An 8,680-nucleotide genomic window follows, 5' to 3' on the forward strand; every position below is an offset into this window, starting at 1 on the left:
CCCATTGGGTGCAGCTCATTGAATGGATGGCATGTGTGATTGATAAGCTCTCTCTCTTGAAAATCCAAAAGTTTCTGAATAGGGAGGGGAATGAAGAATGAAGGAAAGAACTAAGATAGAGACAGAGGTCTCTGTTTATTATTCCATTTCCCCATTATCAGTCAAGGCAGTACATTTAGCAAATCTACTTGACACTAATCTTGTTAGACTAATTTACTATAATTCAGTTCACTGTGGGGATAATCAGATTTGTGTAAACTTTCACAATAGTCTCCAAAGGCTTCATATATCTTGATGGATATCGTCTTTGAAATGCCTGTGCCCTGGTCTTAGAATGGGAGAGGAGACATTGCAGGCTGGTGGGAAGGAGTGGCTTCAGAACCCAGAGATGCACAGAGCCACTGACTTCTCTGAACCCTCTCTCTTAGGCCTTCACTCCACCCTCTCCTGGTGACCCGGCTCCAAAGCTAATGGATGGGACTGAGACTGGCCTGGGTGGGCAGATAGGGATATCTTACAAACGACAGGGTAGTCACCCCCACCCTTCCAAATCTAATTGTTCAATAATTGCTGATCCAATCAGGAGTGTGTCTGGCATATAATAATCAACAATAAAGGCAATTCTTGTCATTATTAGTCAAGATAATGCATATAAACTTGTTAAAAGATAAACTTGGGCACATTGAAATTTTAAAGAGTTTATTTGAGTGGACAGCAACTCATGAATCAGGCGGGACCAAATCACAAGCAGTTTGGGTTCCACCGATGGGTGCAAGGGAAAACCTTTCATAAAGTGTTTGGGAAACACAAAGAAAATATTTGCTTGGTTGAAATGTAAAGTGCTTACTTGGTCATTAGCTGGCGGTTTCGTATTGGTGAAATCTCTAATAAGAGCATAGTTGGCAGTTTCTGATTGGCTTAGCTTAACTTTCACTTTGTGGTTTATGTTGACTTCGATTTTAGTTTGTTTATGTAGGAACTGAAGGTGCTGAAGCCATCTCAGCCTAATGGCCTCTGTGGACAAAAAGAGTCAAATTCTGTAAAATATTTGACAAGATTTATTCTGACCCAAATATGAGTGACCAATGGCTCATGACCCAGCCCTCAGGAGATCCTGAGAACATGTGCCCAAGGTGGGTGGGCTACAATTTGGCTTTATACATTGTAAGGAGACATAAAACACCAATCAACACATGTAAGATGTACATTGGTTCAGTCTGCAAAAGCGGGATAACTGGAAGTGCTCACAGGTAAATTCAAAGATTCTCTGATTGACAATTGGTTGAAAGAGTTAAGATATTGTCTAAAGACAGAATCACTAGAAAGGAATGTCTGGGCTAAGATAAGGGGTTGTGGAGATGAAGGTTTTATCATGCAGAGGAGGCCAGGCGCAGTGACTCACACCTGTAATCCCAGCACTTTGGGAGGCCAAGGTGGACAGATCACCTGAGATCAGGAGTTCAAGACCAGCCTGACCAACATGGTGAAACCATGTCTCTACTAAAAATGCAAAAACTGGCCCGGCGTGGGGGCATGGACCTGTAATCCCAGCTACTCAGGAGGCTGAGGCAGGAGAATCGCTTGAACCCGGGAGGCAGAAATTGCAGTGAGCCGAGATCGCACCTTCCAGCCTGGGCAACAGAGTGAGACTCCATCTCAACAAAACAAACAACAAAAATGTATCATGCAAAGGAAGCCTTCAGGTAGCAGGCTTCAGAGAGAATAGATTGTAAATGTTTCTCATCAGACTTAAAGAGTCTGTTCCATCAGTCTTAAGGTCTATGTTGATGATAATGCTGGTCAGCATTATCCCCAAAAGGGAGGAGGGTATAACGAGGTATGTCTGAACGCCCCCTCCCCTCATGGCCTGAACTAGTTTTTCAGGTCAGCTTTGAAATGTCCTTGGTGGAGAGGAGGGTTCCATTCAGATGGTCGGGGGCTTAGAATTTTATTTTTTGTTTACACCCCCCAATTAATTATTTTAAACGAAGTACGTAACATTGTGTTTGGCATACGGCAAATGCTGAAAAATGTTACCTATTGTTATCAGGAAAAAAGTCCTTTTGACCTTAGAGATCTCCCAGTCTAATGGATATAAGGATTGCAAGAGAAGGTGTCAGGAGCTCAGCAGAGGAGGCAAGGCAGAGAGAGAGAGAGCTGAGTTTTCAGGTGTTGAAGCTGCTGATTAAAGCAAGCAGTAAATAAAAACGTTAAGCCTTTACTTACTGTGATAGTATAAGCGAGGGGCTAAAACTAGGGGAAGCACTGGCATTGCCTGTTCCAGCTTTCGTGGGACAGCGGCGCACCAGTTGAAGGTCAGGTGGATCAGCATAGACCTAGGGCTTTACTGTAGAGAAAGCCCCCAGTAAAAGGCTTTGGCAGCTTTATGGACCTTGGAGTTGAGGGAGGGCAAGGGGAAAGGTCTGGAAGTGGAGCCCTGAGCACTGAGTTAGAGTGGAGAACGATATCTTCAAGGTTTTCTGCCTTTCCCCAATTAAGGAGACCTGGACAGAAGTACTCTGAAGAGGTCACCTGAAGAGAACCTCTGCCTGAGGCCTCAGAGAAAGAGATGTAGGAATGTGGGCACTGAATGGGCTAGGAATGTAGATATGTATAAGAGCATGGCCCACAGCAGGCGTGGAGATCTCGACTGTGGCTCCCTCCGAGGTTGAGATGCACTAGTGGTGAGCTGAGACTGCTGCTGGAGGGCAGCCTGCCTGGGAGACCTGGCATGTGAAGCCTTCGTAACTGCTGTGAAGCAGGCTCACTGTGCACTGATTACCCACTTGTCTGAATCCAGTGAGACCGAACACAATGATACGTGAGTTATATGAAGCAGGTTTATCACTTGCAGATAGGCAGTGAAGGACAACAGATGCCGAGGACTCACTATGACCCAATTCTCCATGGCTCAGAAAGCTGCCCGGGGCAGATGGAGTCTCCACTGCACGCGTCCCTGTAAGGCAGTTCACCTGGGTTATATACCTTGGGGTCACATGACACACTGGACTCGTGTTGAAGGCCATCCTGTGCAAGCAGGGACTGGAACAGAGCCTGGGCTATTCCAGCCAACTTTCCCTTTATCTCAGGATTTTGCGTTCCCAGCACATTCTATAGTTATTCTTGAGAACTACAAGCAAGAAAGGAGAACTGGGGCGGTTCAAGGCCACTTGGAGAACTGTTGTGCAGTTGCCTTGTGTCGCGAGGACACTGAAATAGTTCAAGACTTTGTTTTCTTTCTTTTTTTTTTCTTTTTTTTTTTTTTTGAGACGGAGTCTCGCTCTGTCGCCTGGGCTGGAGTGCAGTGGCCGGATCTCAGCTTACTGCAAGCTCCGCCTCCCGGGTTTACGCCATTCTCCTGCCTCAGCCTCCGGAGTAGCTGGGACTACAGGCGCCCGCCACCTTGCCCGGCTAGTTTTTTGTATTTTTTAGTAGAGACGGGGTTTCACCATGTTAGCCAGGATGGTCTTGATCTCCTAACCTGGTGATCCGCCCGTCTTGGCCTCCCAAAGTGCTGGGATTGCAGGCTTGAGTCACCGCGCCCGGCAAGACTTTGTTTTCGATGAGTCTCTCTGGTCGCTTCTCTTTTGGGATCCCAGTTGGTGTTATAGAGAGGAAAGAAAAACTGAAACAAGGCAACTGTGTTTTCCTTCTGATAAGACCTGTCCACCCGCCACCCTTTCACCCCCACCCCACCACCCCCAGCTATCTGCAAGGCCACTGGCTATGAAAGTAACAAGTTCCCTTTAGTGTGAAGAGGACTCTAGGACTTCACACTGTTTAGGGGGAGCAGAAGACAGCCCTGGAGAATGGAAGAAGTTTCTCCGCTACAAAAGAGTTGGCAAATAAGTTTTCATTTCAAGTAATTTTCTCCCCTTTGTCCTTTAACCCCAGGAGATTAGAGAGATAGTTACTGACAGTTCTTGTAATTTGCATTTCAAAGTAGTGTAGGCAAAAATAACACATTTCAGCACACACTCCATTAGCATATTAAAACAAATTGGCTTTGGGTCCTTGCCATTTATTTCATTCTAATTCCAAGTCCCCTAATGCATTTAGGAAAAAAAGGAGGGAGGTAAGGAAGAGACAAAAGTGGAGCAGGGACCAGATGCGGCGGCTCACACCTGTAATCCCAGCATTTTGGGAGGCCCAGGCGGGCGGATCACCAGAGGTCGGGAGTTCGAGACCAGCCCGACCAATATGGAAAAACGCCATCTCTATTAAAAACACAAAATCAGCTCTGCGTGGTGGCGCATGCCTGTAATCCAGCTACTCGGGAGGCTGAGGCAGGAGAATCGCTTGAACCCAGGAGGCCGGGGTTGCAGTAAGCCGAGATCGTGTAGCCTGGGCAACAAGAGTGTAACTCCATCTCAAAAAAAAAAAAAAAAAAAGTGGAGAAGAGACCTGTAGAGCTACCCGTGTGTGTGTGTGTGTGAGAGTGTGTGTGTGAGAGACTGTGTGTGTGAGTGTGAGTGTGTGTGAGTGTGTGTGTGAGAGAGTGTGTGTGTGTGTGTGAGTCTGTGTGAGAGAGTGTATATGTGTGTGTGAGAGAGAGAGTGTGTGTGTGTGTGTGTGTGTGAGAGAGAGAGTGTGTATTGGGTACAGAGAGATTCATGGAGGGGATCTGGCCTAAAGGAAACTGCCCCTTATGAATGGAAATTGGGTGGGTGAACTAATTGATTCGTTGAAATGTTTTTCTCTCTCACCTCCTGCTCCACCCTCTTGCCCCTAGAGGAAGGCAGGCAAAAAAGAAAGTAGAAAAGGTAGCCTAATTATAATCCTATCTGACTGGTGAAGCAGGGAGCACCCAAGGAAGGCTGAAGAGCTCAAGCTTAGGCTCCTGGGGCACCTGCTTCATCTCTGCACACCCAGGCCCAGTCCTGTGGAATTCCAACACTCCAGATTGAGTGGTTGCGGTGAGATGAATGTGGGAAGATGTCCTATCCTCCAGGAAAATGAGAGGACACCTCCTTGGGAGATCCTCTCTACCCCACCACGATTGCCATTGATCAAAAATCCTCTGGTCTCTTTCGTGGGTATATTTAGATGATATGGTTATCTACGAGGGGGTCTTAAAGAAAATAGAAACTGCAAGTGAGGGGAAGTTCAAGTATAATTTTCAAAAATTTAAAAGATGATTCTCTTGTAAATATATAGTGAGCATTTATTTAACTCCTTAATGAGGGAATGGGCAGAATGGTAAAGCCATTTCAAAGTAGGATATACGATACTGTATATATGGACAGAGAAAGAAAATTTGCTAAGTCAACTATAAAACTTTGTTAATGCCCTATGAGGCAATAAAATGGTAACCTTTGGATCTATCTTTTCTATGGGGCAGAGGTGCTATCATTTGCACTTCTACTGGACAAAAAATTAGTTACAACTTTTCTTCTTCAGATGAATTGCAAGTGAAGGGAGATTCCTAGGTGGATCCACTCAGCCCTGGGGGAGAAAGAGAGCCTGTCCTTTCCAGGCTGTGGGCTGCAGGAAGCACGGCAAGAACAAAAGGACAGAGTGAGAAGGTGCAAAGCAGTGGGGAGCCTTAATATCCATGGCTCAAATATTAAAGAAAGGGGCATTTAATTAGAGAGAGCCTAGAATGAGTGAATCAAACATGAATTTTAGAACCAGAAACACCTGTATGCAAAATAGAGTGTCTGCATAATCTCTTGCTTAACTTTTCAGACATAGTTTCCTCTTCTGTAAAATGAGTTATGTGAAGATTAAATTAGTTACTATAATGAATGTAAAGAGCCTGGCTCAGATTATGAAGTGAAAAATAGTAGTTGCTAATATTATTATAATTGTATAATACCTACATCGTTGACAGTGTAGATCCCTGAATTGGGCAAATATACATAAAGAAAGTAGACTGGGTGTGGTGGCTCGCACCTGTAATCCCAGCACTTTGGGAGGCTGATGCAGGTGGATCACCTGAGGTCAGGAGTCCAAGATCAGCCTGGCCAACATGGTGAAACCCCATCTCTACTAAAAATACAAAAATTAGCTGGGCATGGTGGCGGGCGCCTATAATCCCAGCTACTTGGGAGGCTGAGGCAGGAAAATCACTTGAACCCAGGAGGCGGTGGTTGCAGTGAGCCAAGATCGCTTCACTGCATTCCAGCCTGGGTGACAGAGTGAGACTCCGTCTCAAAAAAAAAAAGAGAGAGAGAGAGAAAGAAAAGATAAGATTAGACTGATAGTTCTTGTGGGCCCATTCTGTGAAGTTCAGAAAGTTAGCCACAGAATGTTAGCCTAAAGTTCATTCCTCCAACCTTTTGACAATTTTATAAGAACCTAATTATCTGTATTACATTTCTCGCAGCTTAAAATAGCTAGAGTGGTTGGTTTCCTGCACCGACCCTGACTGACAAATGAGTTGGAGAGTGCAGGCCAAAGGGAACAGTGTCAGAGACTCAACACGATAAATATATCATCCAGCAAGAGAGACTAGAGCTGCTCATTGCTCTGAGTTTCTCTCTTAAATCAACCAAATTCTTCCCTCATCAGCTAAACCCATTTACTCTTTGACTCTCCTCTGTAGAAAACCAGGAAAGCAAGATGTTGGGGAATTAATATCTGCTAGAGAAATATGCGTCTCAGCCTGGACTGATTGGTGTCTGGAATATGATGGTGAGACTCCTACTCACAGATTGGACAGTGATGGAAAGGCTATCCTGATAAGCTTTCCACAAGTTTTGTCAGAAGACAGAGTGATGTTGGATAACACCACTGAGCCACAACTTCCATCCACGCAAGACTTAATATATTTCCTGGGACAAAAGTACCTAGGAGACCAAAAGCCTTTCACCTTGTCCCTTGCAGCTAATCTCTCTTTGGCTGACACTGTGCAGCAAAGTGTATTAATACCCATGATGGGTGATCAGCCTTCAATAAATAATGCTGGTTGTTCTAATGTACCTGGCATGAAATATTCAGAGCTATTAATGCATTTCAGTTTAAATAATCGCCAGGGCTTTTGTCCAAATCAGTGGTGAGCTTAGGTTGTATTATCTTTTTTTGCACATATCAGATGCGGAGTGCAGGCTGAAAGTTCCAGGAAGAAGCATTAGGGCCACTGACCCTGTGGAGAAGGTGGGGAGCTATGTGCTGCAGGAATATGTGATGGGGAGTGGCCAGACCCCAAGCTTGGGGTTCAGGATTCCTGGGTCGTGTCCCAAACTGAAGTATAGCCAGTGCCAAGAGACTCGAGGCTCATCTGGTCTTGGGAAGACAGATCATCAGGGCATTATAGGATATCTTTCCCAGTCCTTGATTGTAAGTATTTCCAATGCTTCCAGTCTTTTGAGGCTGTATAAGAAACCACTGGAGAGTGATCTTATAGATTGGGAGTTGGACTCAAACTACCAAGCAGCAGGGCCTCCACGGGAGACTTTGAGCAGCTGGAGATGTAAGAAGGCTGAGCTCAGGCCTTCTGTCAGCAGAGGGGTGGTTGACATGGCTATAAATCATGTCTGAGGATTTGGGATCCGGATTGGCAGGTGGTGAGCATTGGAAGTATCTGAAAGGTGAGCTGACAGGAGTGAATGAATCTGGGCCCAGTGGGGCAGGGGTGCTTCCCACTTCCATTTCCCTTCTTTTGTTAATTTTTAGAACAGTAAATCAGAAGAAAATAATGTTGGTGCCTGACCAACACAGAAAAACCCCGTCTCTAATAAAAATACAAAATTAGCTAGGCGTAGTGTCGCATGCCTGTAATCCCAGCTACTCGGGAGGCTGAGGCAGGAGAATCGCTTGAACCCGGGAGGCGGAGGTTGCAGTGAACTGAGATCATACCATTGCATCACTCGAGCCTGGGCAACAAGAGTGAAACTCTGTCTCAAAAAAAAAGAATGTTGGTGTGGGGAGTTCTCCAGTCAGAATTGCCTGGGCTCTCCTATCACTTGAGTCCCCACACCCCTCACTCCCAGATCTCCAAAGTGTCCTACCCTGCCCTGCCTCAGACGGGGTTCATTAAGAAGGAAACCCAAGGGGATTTGAAAGGAAGGAAGGGCAGGGTGCTTTCATTCCACTCAGGCCTCCCTGTCTTCTTCCTTTGCCCAACCAGAGACCAATATAGGGACAGGAGGCTTCAGAGATGGAATTAGCTTTCTGAGCTCCACTTTCAGAATCCCAGCTGAAAGCTTAAATATTTTCTCTTCGTATTCTTAGGGAATGCGCCTCCCTTCACTCTTGCCCCTTCTCCCATCCTTCCATCAGCCTGGGTCACTCAAGTGCTTTCACCACGGGTTTCCATCACTGCTGCTTCCCAGCAGCTCCATTCTAATCTCACAGCTCATAGATTGATCCACTTTCCCCAATATGGCAGCTCTGTCCAGCTGATGCCTGTTTCCCCTGATGTTTGCTATACTCAGCCACTTCTTAGCAATCAGAAGCCAGGAAGTAAGTTTGGGAAAAAGCCCACCATTTAGACGGGCTTTAGGCCATATGCAGAGACCTTATATATGTACCAGTTATTCAGCTAGTATCTCTCAGCTTCAAACCCACTCTCTTCTCTACTGGGCCTTGTGAAGCTGGGGCAGGAACTTTGGAAACCACATTTCTGCTTTGCTAACTGGCACCCTGTTGGCTTCTGCCAGTATAGGGTAACCAGGGAGACTGGAAGGCTGGAGGAGGAAGGCAGGATGCCTTTTTCCTCTTTGCTTTCTGTTCCTAT

The sequence above is a fragment of the Mandrillus leucophaeus genome, unplaced genomic scaffold (genome assembly GCF_000951045.1).
Source record: "Mandrillus leucophaeus isolate KB7577 unplaced genomic scaffold, Mleu.le_1.0 Scaffold64, whole genome shotgun sequence".
In the NCBI taxonomy this organism is placed as follows: Eukaryota; Metazoa; Chordata; class Mammalia; order Primates; family Cercopithecidae; genus Mandrillus; species Mandrillus leucophaeus.